At 49.5% G+C, this 14,825-nt stretch overlaps 1 protein-coding gene and 1 long non-coding RNA gene across 23 annotated transcripts in view; one reads left to right on the forward strand and one right to left on the reverse strand.

Moving 5' to 3' along the window:
* The window catches only part of FOXN3 (forkhead box N3), a 462,718-nt gene that overhangs the window by 143,658 nt on the left and 304,235 nt on the right, over positions 1-14,825 (reverse strand). The window lies entirely within an intron of this gene.
* On the forward strand, positions 81-2,104 carry LOC138847276 (uncharacterized). Its single transcript, XR_011385009.1, has 2 exons — positions 81-250; positions 1,858-2,104. It is a non-coding gene; the product is annotated as an uncharacterized lncRNA (long non-coding RNA).

The raw sequence follows: 14,825 nt of genomic DNA on the forward strand, positions 1-14,825 counted from the left end.
CCTAATGCAGCTTTCGCTGAGTTTAGACCCTCAATAACAGAGCAACAGTTACCATGATTCATTTATCTTTCAGACTTTTCAGAGGGCAAAAGACGTCAACGTTTTATCCAAGTGTTTCACACAGTCTGATCCGGAGTACTTTTGAAACCAGTCATGAAGAAAATAACTTATTTGAGGGAAGATTCTGATTTACTCTGATTACTTATTCCTCCTTTTGGGAGCCAGGTCCATCTCACATCCCACCACCAAGGTGAGAAATTCAATGCTGAGTTTGGAACGTCGATGATGGAGAGCTAAACACCTCTGCTATAGTTACACCAAGCCCAGGCTCTCACTAGAGTTGTTTGTAAGGGTGCAGAAATGCATTGTTTCTTGAAATATTTCCCTACAGTTTGTTTGGATCTATTTATGATTGGCTTCAAAGTGGCAGAAAGCAATTTCATATTTCCAAAACGTAGTCTCTTTGGTCTGCCAAGACAACCAAACACTGTGACTGGCATCAGTGCCTAAACTACATCTTTGTCCTGGTATTTCCAACTGAGCGCAGATTGCTGGCCCGACTCTCCAAGATGCTCCCTCTACCCCTTCTTCTCCATGTGCAACAGTTTGAATATGACTTGGCTTCCCAACTCACGCAGACATGCAAACCCCAAAGTCCTAAGTTAGTGCCACAAGGGTGGAGAAGTAACGCAATCGTGGTACTCAGGAAGTGGGGCCTGGGGGGAGGTCCTGGGGTCCCCGGGGATGTGTTCTAGGGAGGCAGTCCTTGTGAGAGCGTTGGTTATGTCAGCCTGAGTCCAATCTAGCCACTCTCTCTGCCCCCTGGCTCACCCTGGGATCCTCCTTGGTGCACGCTCTGCCATCACCCTCCACCTGTCTCGCCAACAGGATGAGCAAAGGGGAACTGCCCTTTTGTCGACTGTGAATCTCCAAAATATAAGCTAACATAATTCTCTTTCCTTTTTTTTTTTTTTGACAGGCAGAGTGGACAGTGAGAGAGAGACAGAGAGAAAGGTCTTCCTTTTGCCGTTGGTTCACCCTCCAATGGCCGCCGCGGCCGGCGCATCGCGCTGATCCGATGGCAGGAGCCAGGAGTCAGGTGCCCCTCCCGGTCTCCCATAGGGTGCAGGGCCCAAGCACCTGGGCCATCCTCCACTGCACTCCCTGGCCACAGCAGAGAGCTGGCCTGGAAGAGGAGCAACCGGGACAGAATCCGGCGCCCCGACCGGGACTAGAACCCGGGGTGCCGGCGCCGCTAGGCGGAGGATTAGCCTAGTGAGCCGCGGCACCGGCCATAATTCTCTTTCCTTCCTAAGCAGCCTATATCAGGCCTTCAGTCAATGATGAAAAGCTGGGATCACCGGATACCCCCCCCCCCATACCACACCATTACTTGCTGTGACTCTCTCCTACTCTCAAACTGTCCCATGTGACTCTGTCTGCAACCCTTCCCAGGTGGCGTAGCTCAGGGAAACCAAAAAGAAATGGTTGAGAAGCTCAACTGCACTGGTCCTCTTCCAACGCCACATGCACTAGAGCATGTCTACCTAGTGCCTAATACTCACTTGATTCTTCTAGAAAACCTCCAGGAAATCCACCCCTCTCCTGAAAGTAAAATGAAGCAAATAATCCTGCCAAACTTCTACGATGGCATTACATTCAAAGAAAACATAGCTTCAAAGAAGTAACATCACTTCTTGGCCATATTTATATAGGCATTGGAGTGAGCTTTGCAAAACGTGGTGGGAGACAGTGATTTTTCATAACGCTGTCCCTGGATATAAACGGTAGCATGTTGGACTTCTTGTTTTATTTTATTTTATTCTGCATTTTCCTCTCTGATCTCCTATGGCACAGAGAACGATGGCATACTTGAAGCTTGAAACATGTTCAGAGAAATCGCAGCCTCCTGAAACTGAGGAGGGGCCTGGCCTGCAGGCTCCTGGTGCCAGGGCATTATGTTCATCCTCGCGTGTCCACCAACCACACACCTGCAGCCCGCGTGTCGCTCCCAGGCCTCCCGCCTTCCTCGTGGATGCTACCTGGCCTCAGAGCTCCTCAAGGACATGACTCAACCTCTAAACACACCTGCAGGGCCCAGCACCCAATCAGGTACAGAAAGGTGTTCACAACATCCACTGTGATACCTTCCACCTGCCATTCTCTGTCCTCCTCCATGCTCTGCGAAGGCTGGGCTCAGAGAAGTCAGTGTCAGCCAGTGCAGAGTTGCCGTCCCAGCCTTCACCTTTCCAGGGAAGGTACTTATGTTTAGGGCATCTTTTCTTGCATAAAACCGCTCCCACTTCATATATGCAGATAGATGGACTATCACCAGCAAGGACTCCACTTTAATTTTTGTATAACCCATGCACTCATACGCTTCCAGCCATTCCTGGCTCCCTGTACCCTGGGTCACTTCCAAGTTCCATAGCTCTAGACGAGAAATAATTGGCTCCATTTGCTCCAGCTTCGTCTCCTGCCATCCCCCCGACTTGTATTTCTTTGCTCTGACAAAGTTGCTCAGGGTATCCTGGAGACTCCAGAATTCTTAAGTCTTCACTCACCCAGTTCCTTCTGCTTGCGACCTCCCTGTCTCCCTTGCTCTCTTTATAAACTCCTGTCCATTCTTGAAAACCCTGCTCTTCCTACACATGCTGTGTGCCTGCCTCTATACCCAGAGCAGGTCTTGTCTTGCCATTCATTACATGGTAGTTTCTTTATTCAGGGAGCCAGACTGAACTCTCTCAGGATGACTGTCCCGTTAAACTGAAGTCCTCCATGGCTGGCACAGAGTTAGGTGCCAGCCTACTCCTGGCCTTCACTCAGCAGCTCGGAATATTTAATGGAGAAAGGTGAGGCTACATACAGGGCTGCATGGCTAGTGGCGTGGGCTCTGTAGTGCCACGATGCTTTTACAATGCACCTGTCATTTGCCAATGTCTCTTGAGATTTTCCATCTATGAAACATTGAGGACATTACACAAAAAAACCTTAAAAGCTTAGCCCATGTTTCTGAGCAACCACATACTGTCTTTCTTTCAGAATGGACACGCAGAAGGACAGTCCTATAATTCACTGGTATCAGCGCATCTAGTTTAACACAGAGCTCAGGCAGCCAAGCGCTAAATTAACATTACTCTCTCTCTCTGCTAAGGTGCTGGGGCTCTGCACAGGGGACAAGACGCCTGCATAACTTTGAAGAAGAGATGTGCACGCCCCTTTGTCTCCCCTATAAATGACAGAGAGCTACAGCAGTGCAGAAGCGATCCTTTCTTTCCACTGTTTGTCGCTGAAGGCAGCAGTCTGCAGGCCCTTGCCTGTGATCATGCTGCTAAAAATAGCTTTGATGCTGTCACATGCAAACTTGAGCAGAACCTGAAAGCAGTTCCCTTTTAGTTCCGAGCTGGTTCGACTTTAAAAGGGGCAGCTGTTAACATACTCCAGTGTGTTTACATGAGGCCAAGCCATTGACTATGTAGTTAAAAAAAAAAAAAATCCCTGAAAAGGTATAGGGCTGGGTTTGCAGCCCCTGCTTAGAGACCTCCATCTGCAGAGCTGGGGCCCAGAGAGGCCGGCAGATTAAGCCCAAAATGTCCAGCTTTCGGGGGGACCTGACTGTGAGCAGAGCTGTGGGGCAGACAGGAGACAGATGCTTCCCTGGGGTGCGAGACTGCCAACTGCACTCCAGCCAGGGGCCACGGAAGCAGCAGAAAAACCCCAACATACAGAAAAGAGAACTTAAAAAAACCAGGGGGCATCCAAACGTGGGGTAGCTTTTTTATCCCGTTCAAAACATCTTAAGAGCTGTTTTTACAAAAATCAAGAAAACAAAGAGTGAAATACACTCCACATTGTAGCCACTCACTAGATACTGGTGCACTGGGCAGCTGGACCGTTCTACATGTTTTCTGAAAACTGAGGATAAAGTAGAGTAGGAGCTTGGGAACCAGAGGGCTTTCAACCCAGCTCCTCCCCTTCTGGCCTGCGAGACAAGGCTACAGCAGGGGTCTCCCCTGCCTTCTGCACAGAGCTGGGAGTTAAGCGAGCAAATACACGCCAAGTGCCGGGTATAGTACACGACCTCTCACAGGCACTGACCTTTAGACACATGTAACTAGCAGCGCAAATGCTGAGAGTGACCTGGGGACAAGTCTGAGATATATGCTGATCTTTAAAAAAAAAAAAAAGTACCCAGCAAATATACGAGCTTTTCTTCTTCTACGTTCATTCTGTGTGTACAAAGGTAACTCCCACCGCACGTGCTTAGGAAATACGGGTTCATTTTACAAACTTCTGTCCTTGAAAACTTGCACTGAGCCCGGCTGTGCTGGAGAGGGAGGGGACAGGAGCCCTGCCTGCAGCAGGACACATCCCACAGCTGGGTGCCCCCAGTTTTCCATCACGAAGAGACACGGATGGGTGAGGGTGGGGTCCATGGGGATGAACTGCGGACCAGACCCCTCTTGGGCCATTGAAGCTGGGAGTAAACAGACATTCTAAAACCCCACAGTTTAACAAAAACCTCAGAATCTTTGCAAGCCTTGAGGAAACTGCATCCCTATGACATGACAGACCCCCCCTGAACTTTAGGGCCCTGAGCAGATGACATGTGACTGGAACACAAGAGTGAGCAGGTTCCCTACACCTGCCATACATTTCAGTAGCGCATGGAGGCTATATTAGCATAGGAATTTACCACCTAAGTCACAGATATTTGACCAACAGAATAGACCTCATATATTGCTGTATCTCTGACACTCATTTTTTGTTAACAAGACAAAAGAATTTACAGTTACTGCCAGCAGCCTGCTGGCAGCCATCACCAGGATGAGCGGTTGCCTGGCAACAGTCAAGCCTGCTTCCTCCCCATCAGGAAGAGCCACTGCTAAATGGAGACTAATTACAAAGTGGGGCAAATATTTGAAAGCTTTATATTTATTAAGGCTTGGGAAAGAGGATGATCCTAATGACAACGATTTCTTTAAAACAGATCTAACTAAATATAATGTCCATCTGTCTTCAGTTTATTGCTTTAAGTGATGTAGAACAACTTAGGAAAACTAGATGTTACAACTTTCCTGATTTCCTGAAATGTTATACTAAACTAAAGCCACGAGTTTATATTTTGCAGAACCATGTCTGTCTTCTGCTTGCTCCTCTAAGAATAAGCATGAAAAAAAAAAAAAAGCACCTAAGAGAATGACTTCTTTTAAAACGTAAGAGGGTTGGGTGAGTGGTTGGCACGGGAGCTAAAACGCTGCTGGGGATGGCGGCATCCCACACTGGAATGCCCGGACACGTGTCCTAGCTCAGCTTCAGATTCCAGCTTCCTGCTAAGGCAGAACCCAGGCGGAAACAAGTGATGCTCCAGCCCCTGATCTGTCACCCACGTGTGAGACCTGGATTGGGGTCCATCCTCCTGGCTTCCGGCCAGCTACTGAGGGCATGGTGGGTACATGAGCAGATGGAAGATCTCTCTGTCACTCGGTCTTTCAGATAAAATGAAAAGAAATGGATAACAATTTTTTAAGTAAAAATTAAAAGTTGTAGAAAATGGAATTAAAAGATAGATTTACTCAAAAAATAAAAGAAGTTCAAAAAGTTAGAGGAAAAGTGGAAATAACAGATGAGCTAATTTTGGTGCAAAAATATTTTGAAATCTATGCACAGGTTTTCACAAAATGCATTTTCATGAACTTTTTGAAGATACCACATATGCACTGATTTTAAAATTTTTTGCAACAAAATAAACTTACCTTTAAAAAAAGTTATTTAATAAGGCCAGCGCTGTGGCATCATGGGCTGAGCCCCTGCCTGCAGCACTGGCATTCCATATGGGCACTGGTTCGAATCCTAGCTGCTCCTCTTCCAATCCAGCTCTCTGCTGTGGCCTGGTAAAGCAGTGGAAGATGGCCCAAGTCTTGGGCCCCTGCGCCCATGTGAGAAATCCCAAGGAAGCTCCTGGCTTTGGATGGGCCCAGCTCTGGCTAGTGCGGCCATTTGGGAGAGTGGATGGAAGACCTCTCTGTCAGTGATTCAACCTCTCAGATAAAGAAAAAAATTTAAAAGGTATTTATTTATTTACTTGGCTTGTTTGAAATACAAATTGATGTTCATCTTCTACCTGCTGGCTCACTCCCCAGATGCCCACAAACAGCCAGGGCTGGGCCAGGCTAAAGCCAAAAGCCTGGAACTCAATCCAGGCCTCTCATGTGGTTGGCAGGAACCCAAGTACTTGAGCCGTCACCTGCTGTGTCCTGGGCCCCGCATTAGGAGGAGGCTGGAACCCAGGCACTCCAACACAGATGTGGGCACCCTGAGCAGCATTCTGATCTCTGTGCCAAACGCCCACCCCAAAGCTGTCTTGTAACCAATTCTACGGGACTTTTGGAAACACCCTCGAAAATACATTTGCAAGGACATTCTGAGGACACTACCACCATTTGCACAACCCTGAAAGACCCATGGGGATAGAAAACTCAGCAGCTGGACTAACAGATTTCTCCATCTGCATCTGCAGCTCCCTGTACTTTAAAATACTCTTCGGGGAAGGCTGCTCGCCCGCCATCCAGAGGTAGCTTCCTGGAGCCAATGACCCGACAGCGCAAAGCACTAAAGTCCAGGGGCAGGTGTTTGGTGCAGGCTTGGAACTTGTGCCTGCATCCCACACGGGAGTGCCTGGTTCCAGGTCCACTTCGGATCTAGCTTCCTGCTAATGTATGCCCTGGGAGGTGGCAGGTTGTGGGTCCCTGCCACCCAGGTGGGAGATCTAACTGGGGTGCTTGGTGCCTGGTTTCCACCTGGCCCAGCCCTGGCTGTTAGTGGCATTTGAGGGGTGAACGAGCAGACAGGATCACTCTATCTCTGTCTCTCTCTGCTTTTCAAATAAAATGGGGGGGAAAAAAGTTCTCAAATCTACAGAACCTGCTTCATTCACACAGACACACAAACATGACACACACATCCAGACACAGACACAGCCACAGCTCCTAACTACTCTTTCATATGCAAAGTACAGGAGGAGGCTGCCCCAAAAGAAAAGATTCTAACTACAAAACTACAGCAGGAGCCACAACAGGGGTTGGCAAACCAGGAGTCAAAGGGTTCTGTCTGGGAGCTAAGAATAGCTTTTTCATTTCTAAATAGTTAGGGAGGGGAGAGCATCAAAGAATAATATTTCACAACCTGTGACAAGTATAATAGAAATTCAAATTCTGTGCCAGTAAATAAAATTTTACTGGGACACATACATTCACCTACATATCTGGTTATTTTGTGCAAAACATTTACTATCTGATCCTTTACAGAAGCCTAACGTGAAATAAACACAAGTGACATCTTAGGTCTTGAAAAAGAAATGGATTTGGGATTAACTTTAAACACCACCAAAAAGTGGCAAATTAGCCATCTCCCACCCAAAGGCTTTGAGTCTGGATTACGCCGAGTATGTGACGGCACTACCAGAATTTCCAGAAAACAGTCTCTGTGGAAGCTAATTTAATTATTATTAAACTTAACAACCATTGCATGGAATAGTTATGATTTCGGCTAACCCACTCCCCCCTCCTCCTCCGCGTACACAAATTCAGTGTTTTTCTTAGATGTTTCTAATGGAACCATCGGAGGAGCTCATCAGACTATGTAAATCGACACCACTTTTTAAGCAGAAATAATTCTGATTATTAAAAACAAACATGAGTGCCATTTGTAGGCCAGAGGGGAATTTGGAATCAATTATATTTTATGTATAAATAAGCTCGCCCACAAGATAACGCTGGATGGTTCCTGAACTTTCTGAGAAAAGTGCTGATCCATAGGAAAATGTGGACTTGCTCTTGCTCAAGTCCTTCTCCTTCACTTAAAAGCTACAGTACCCACGGAAGCCCACGGAAGCCCACGGAAGCCTGGACTAGTACTCGTGTTTGGGTGACACAAGTCTTGCATGTGATTCCAACCCATGGTTTCTGCATAACCATGGTGGGGTAACCACTCTCCCCTACGCCCTAGTCAACCAAAATGCAGATCCCCCTCATTCTGCAGGATGGAATTAACTCTCCCAAACTGAGCTTGAATCTCAAGGAATATGTTCAGGATGTCCTACACTGCTCTCTGCAGATGAACACACTTCCTGTGGCCACTGTTTAGCAAAATCGCCATGGTACTTTCAGACCATAAGCAGAGAAAGCACTTGCCAGGGTTTGGATGTGATCAGACCCCGAGGATTCACGTGTGGGAAACTCGGCGCTCAGTGCAGTAGGATGGAGCTGGTAGGACCTGCAGGAGGAGCCCTGTGTAGGGTGACTGGCTCCTTGATGAGTTCCTGTGGGACCCTGTGGTTTTCTCAGCCCCTCCCTGGTCTCTCAGACTTCCTGCTTTGCCATGTAATCTCTCCCTCCTGTGTGTTCCACTATAATGCCACTCACTGTTGCAGGATGCCGCCAGGGGCTCTGGCGCAGCCAGTGCCAAAGCCATGCTGCTTGGACTTTCTACCTGTGAGCTAAATAAAGAGGGCTCGGGCACTTTGTTATGGTAAGGGCGGGGGGGGGGGCAGCACACAGAGGCCCGTGCCACCCTGATGCCACACAAGCCACAGCCACAACTGACTGGGACAGGAGAGAACTTACCAAAGGGCAGGCCAACTGGGACCTCAGTACCAAGCAACAGAGGATCTACTGGGCCTGGCTCAAAGAGGACTGGGCCATTCAGACCCAAAAGAATGGAATTCTATGGGGGCCAGCGCTGTGGCATAGCAGGTAAAGCCACCACCTGCAGTGCCAGCATGCCATATGAGTGTCGGTTTGAGTCCTGGCTGCTCTACTTCCAATCCAGCTCTCTGCTATGGCCTGGGAAAGCAGTGGAGGATGGCCAAGTCCTTGGGTCCCTGCACCCGCGTGCGAGACCCAGAAGAAGCTCCTGGCTCCTGGCTCCGGATTGGTGCAGCTCCGGTCATGGCAGTCATCTGGCGAGTGACTGAGGATTCCTGGTGGTCTTCTGTTTCTCTTTCTCTTTCTCTCTCTGCCTCTCTGTAACTCTGCCTTTCAAATAAATAATAAAAAGTAAATCTTAAAAAAAAAAAAAAGGAATTCTATGACTGGCTCTGAGGAGGGGGTAAAGGAAGCAGAAGCCAACAGAAGGCCAGGCAGTAACGGGGGCCTGGGCAGACTGAACACTCCACGGACGAGACTGGAGTGAGGACAGAGCCTGGCTTGGAGGGGTGGGTGGGGTGTCTAAGGCCATACCACCCTGAACCCGCCCGATCGCTTCAGATCTCAGAGGCTAGGGAGGGTTGGGCCTTGTTAGCACCTGGATGGGAGGGGTGAGGGTGGGTGTCTATGGCCACCACCCTGAACCCGCCTGACCGCTTCTGATCTCAGAAGCTAAGGAGGGTCGCGCCTCATTAGTACCTCGATGGGGGGGGGGGGGGTGAGTGGTGCCCAGGCAGAAGGAACCAGGGACACTGAGGAGCAGTGGAAGGCCTGGGAGCTCTCCCAGGAGCCTGGAGGGTGGAGGGCGTGGGGTGCTGCTCCGGGCTTTCATTCCCTGTGCACAGGGGTCCCCATGCTACACGGGGGTCCCCATGCAAGTGCACAAGATTCCCCTGACAGCCTCAAAAACTCTGTTCTTTCTTGTAGTTTAAACGCTCCTTATACTCAGGAATCCAAATGACTGGAAGGTCTCCCCCCAATGTCACCCCTCACAGGCCACTCGCTCTCTCTCCAGGCCTCTTCTCTGGAAAGAGTGGGCTGGGCGTGCCCTGTGGCCACTTTTGATGAGTACGAGGACCCTGGTCCTCCACCCCCAGGCGCCACCCAGTGCCACCACGTCCCCTTCCGGGGGGAACACAGAGACCGCGAGAGGCTCTGGGGCTCACCGGCGGCCGGTGCCGGACCAGAGCAGAAAACAACCTGGAAACCGGGTCACGGCTGCTTCTGCGGCACAGGTTGCCTCCGGTGTGAGAATTAAAAATTCATCGAAAAGTAAAAAAGGTAAGGAATTTCACAGGGGTGTCTGCGCTCTCAGCAAAGAAAGTGGAATTTACAACCTTCATTACCTGGGCATTGCTAGTCACTGACGTCACAGCCAGTGCTGGGCAGGAGATGCATGTCAGCCATGGGGGTCCCTGGAGTGGGCTCTGTCATCTGCGTGTGCACTTTAACCTCTTCATGGCCAGCTGATGCCCAGCGTGGGGATCCGCCTTCTGGCTTAAAACTAAAACAGCGGGCTCAGACCCTGCCTTCCATAGGCAGAACGCAACCAAGGTCTGCTCCGGGCTCCCATGGCCTCGGCTGCCCCAAGCTCTCCCTCCCCAGTCACAGAATCGCCGGGGAGGGGGCATGCACGAGTCTGCCAGGCACCTGATCCAGAAAGCCCTGCTTTCTGAAGATAGTTCCACAGCTGAGCCTGGATGGGAGAGGTGGGTGGTGCCCAGGGAGCAGGGACAGAACTGCCTCAATGGGACAGTGGGAAGTCATTACGGCCCACCTTGCCAGTGCGGGCGCAGGGGCGTGTGACGACGTTTCTGGCCAGCCATGTCCCCTCTCTCTTTTTGCAGTATGAGTTCCCCAAGTTCCCTGTGGTGCCAGCCCTCCCTAGTGGAATGGAGGGGCATGTTACCAGGCATGAGTTAAAAAACAAATAAACAAACAAAAAAACCACAAACAGCATCTCCTGCTACAGCTACGGTTTAGGGAAGGGGCTATGTCTTGAGGTCACTGGCAGTCGGGCCCAAATTTTGGAGGAGGACAACCACTCTTTCCCTATTGATCTTCAACCTGCAAGGATTTACGCTGGACTAGGCAGCCACCTTGGCTCCACGAGGCAATACGCAGGCTGAAGAGGAGCCAACACAAATCAGGGACATCGAAGAATGGACAAACTGGCCAGGCATTGAGGCCTGTGAGCCACGAAGCCCCGGGATTCCTGACTCTGCCTGACATGAGTGTGGCTCCCGCGTTCTGGCTGGATCAGACGAACACCCTTCCAGTTGTCCTCTTCAGTTGAACCTCCTCTCAGCCGCGGACAGGTACTCAGTGAAGCTGCAAAAATGTTCCCGGACGCCAAGCCAGGCTTACCTCTCCCGCTGCCTTAAAGGAAAAGATGTGTCACGCAAAACGCTAGTACCAGTGGACTCAAAGTGCATGGAAAATGGAATGAAATTATGTTTATTTTGGTGCAAAAAACCCCTGGAATCCATATATAGGAAGAGTCTTCAACAATGTTATGAGAAATGCATTCTATAAGGAATTTATGCACGAATTTAGAAATACTTGTGCACCGGTTGGCGCCGCGGCTCACTTAGCTAATCCTCTGCTTGTGGCGCCGGTACCCCGGGTTCTAGTCCCAGTCGGGGCGCCGGATTCTATCCCAGTTGCCCCTCTTCCAGGCCAGCTCTCTGCTGTGGCCTGGGAGTGCAGTGGAGGATGGCCCAAGTGCTTGGGCCCTGCACCCCATGGGAGACCAGGAGGAAGCACTTGGGAGGTGAACCAACGGAAGGAAGACCTTTCTCTCTGTTTCTCTCTCTTACTGTCTAACTCTGCCTGTCCAAAAAAAAAAAAAAAGAAAGAAAGAAAGATTTGTGCACCAACACACTTATCTTTGAATGCCATTTGCCCATGGAGTTTCTGGTGCACCCTTTATTACAGAGTGAAACGGGGCCTCTGCTTAAGCAAAGCAGCCGCCGGCACTCCGGCAGCCACACGCCACTGTTCACGGCGAGGAGAAGGCAGCTTCCCTACTGCCTCTTAGCGCGGGGCGGCCTACAAATCCTACACCTGCAAGCTGCCAGCCAGCAGCCAGCTGACGAGGGAAACCCCACACCTTTTTATCATTAACAAAATAAGATGGAGGGGAAGTACGAGCACGGCCCTGGCCTAAGACAGGGAACTCAGCAAAAGTCTAGAAAGAGAAGGAAGTCCTGGTGCGAAACCAACGTGCCATAAACGCTGCATCCAAGTCTGTGGGGGGAGATCGGACAGTTCAAGCCCCAGTGCAAAGAGCCATCAAGCATGAGCAAAGGCCCTGACCCAAAAAAAAGGGGGGGAGGGGCATGGGCAAGGAATACGACTGGACCAGAAACACAGACCATCAACCTCAGAAACAGCAGAAAGGAAAAACCAAGCTGAGCAAATCTCTCCCTATTGGGCGCGCAGGTATTTAAAAGCTTGAAAGGATCAAGGGATGGAAGGGACCCCCTACACATGTAAGTATATAGGAATATATATGTATGTACACACATTTATTAAATGTGCCTCTCTTTGGTCCACCAATTCGTCTTCTAGGAATTCATCGATGCAGTCCACAGCCTGCCAATAAAGCACTCAGGCTCATGTGCTGCACAGCCCTTCGTCTGCCTTACAATGCCACCTGCCTTCTGCTGTCTGTCGGGCACCGGGAAAGCGACACGAAGATCCACTACCCCCTAGACCACAGCACTGATGTACTCAGTGTAGCACCAGGCAGAGAGGACCACAGATGGTGTTGGTACTCATCCGGGTGCCCCAGCTCCACGCCTGATCCCAAGGGCTGCACTCAGCCTGTAGCCGCCCTGAGGGCTCGGCTAGTACATCCCTCCCCGCCTTCCACACAACTGCTCTCGGCTGAGGTTCTCAGGAGGCCTGGGAGTTGCAAGAGAAATGACTATTGCGTGAAAGCCTGGCCCTGTGTCCCGAGGAGGACAAGTCCGTGGGTCTCAGGCTCAGGTCAGGCCAGGTCAAGGCCAGGTGTTAGGACCTCTTCACTCGGCCCCTTCCTCATCTTGCCTCCCTCCCTCAGCCAATCACTCATTCCCGTCTCAGGCGCTGCATCCAGGGCATCAGCTGAACCCCAACTGCTGAGATTCGGATCACAAGGCAGGGGTCTCAGTACGCTTTCCGAGGCATGGGTAAGACGCCAAGAAATGGAAAACAACCTAAGTGCCCAGCCGTAAAGAGATAAGCCCATACACGGGGCCATCGTGCACACAGTACAAGCCGAGTGTTGCATGTAAAGTGGCCAGAGGAGATGGACGTGAGATAGCATTGAGGACAAGCACACGTGACCAGGCAGCATGTTACAGAAGGGCTCATACAAGTCAAGTCTGTGTGGGTAAAGTAACGTGTTCAAAGAAGCTCTCGCATTCACGGGAGCCAAGAGGTGGGAGCAACTTAAGTGTCCCTCGGTGGATGCACGGATATTCCAAATGCGGTCTGCTTGTACCTGGGAGCATTGCACAGCCTTAAAGGGAAGCGCTTTCAGACTTGCTACCACGCGGCTGACCGCGGAGACACCGTGCTACCTGAAATAAGCCAGTTGCAAACAACAAATACTGCATGATTCCTCTGATAGGAGTTTCCTACAGTAGTCAAATTCATAGAAACAGAAGGCAGAAGGGTGGTTGTCAGCAGCTAATACAGAGGGATACGGTCAGTTTATACTATCAATTTCGCTAATAAAAAATTTCTAAAGATTGGTTGCATAACAATGTAAGTATATACCTAGCACTCCTGAATAGCAAACTCACCAACAGGTAAGACAGTAAATTATATGTGTATTTTAGCCATAGTTAAAAATAAAAAAACTTTTAAAGCTTTTCTTAAAATGTTAACAAGATGGACGTCTGAATGCTTTTACTGTTTTAATGTTGACCATTCTATATTAACTTATTAATCAGGAAAATGCAATAATGCTATTTTCACTCCAAAAAATATGAAAACAATACAGAAAGGCAGATGCTCTACTACACGAGGCTGGTAACCTAAATACTTAAGGATTGGGGTTTTGTCAGTTGGTGTGGGCTTGCTTTGAATAATGCATGAATTTAACTTTGGTCACGTGTTGTCAGCTGCCTTTCCTTTCTTATCTCAGTCCCACCAAAAGAACCACAACGACATCAACAGTCATTGTTCTGGGACCACTTAAAATATCTAGGTTAATGCCTTACCAATCACCAAGTAAAGATGTTTTCAAAAAAAACTTACCCTTCCAGATTCTCTTAATTTGCTCATTCAATAAACAGTCCTTAAGTGTTTAAGAGCAAAACACACTAAGGAAGCCAGGATGAGGCTCAGCCTCAGGCTGGGGAGATATTTACAAGACGTACGGGTTAGTCCAGGGCCCTGCTCATGTTTCCACACTGGGCTACATATGCACATGCAAGCACACAGAGCCAGCCACAGAGACGTGTGTCAGATGACCTAGAACCCCTGGAGCCAGCCACAGAGACGTGTGTCAGATGACCTAGAACCCCCAGAGCCAGCCACAGAGACGTGTGTCAGATGACCTAGAACCTCTGGAGCCAGCCACAGAGACGTGTGTCAGATGACCTAGGACCCCCGGAGCCAGCCACAGAGACATGTGTCAGATGACCTAGAACCTCCGGAGCCAGCCACAGAGACGTGTGTCAGATGACCTAGAACCTCCTCGGTTCCCATCATCATGAGGGGCTCCTGTTGGCCACAGTAGTTGAATGTGCTCAGCCTGAGCCACACTCATGACCTTGGACTAGAAGAAAGGAAAGTGCATTCTTGCTCAAATTTAATTGTTCTTCTTCACTTGCGACAAAAGTCACCTCCCCAATAATCACGCCTCAGAAAGCCTCACCATTTCTTTCTACCGTTGCCCTAAATGCACCTGCTGGAAACAACCAACAGCCCCATCCCTGATACTTGGTTGAACCAAACAAGGAACAGGGTCAAAAGACCACCCATCCATCCTCCTTATCCCTTCCCCGATTCACTCGATACTCCACAACCAAACACTTACTTGATCTCAAAATCTTTCTCTCAATTGTTATGGTGTATTATGAAGCAATATTTTGATAATGCAGCAAAATTAACTGCTAAATACTC

This window comes from Oryctolagus cuniculus, chromosome 20 (genome assembly GCF_964237555.1).
Source record: "Oryctolagus cuniculus chromosome 20, mOryCun1.1, whole genome shotgun sequence".
Lineage (NCBI taxonomy): Eukaryota > Metazoa > Chordata > Mammalia > Lagomorpha > Leporidae > Oryctolagus > Oryctolagus cuniculus.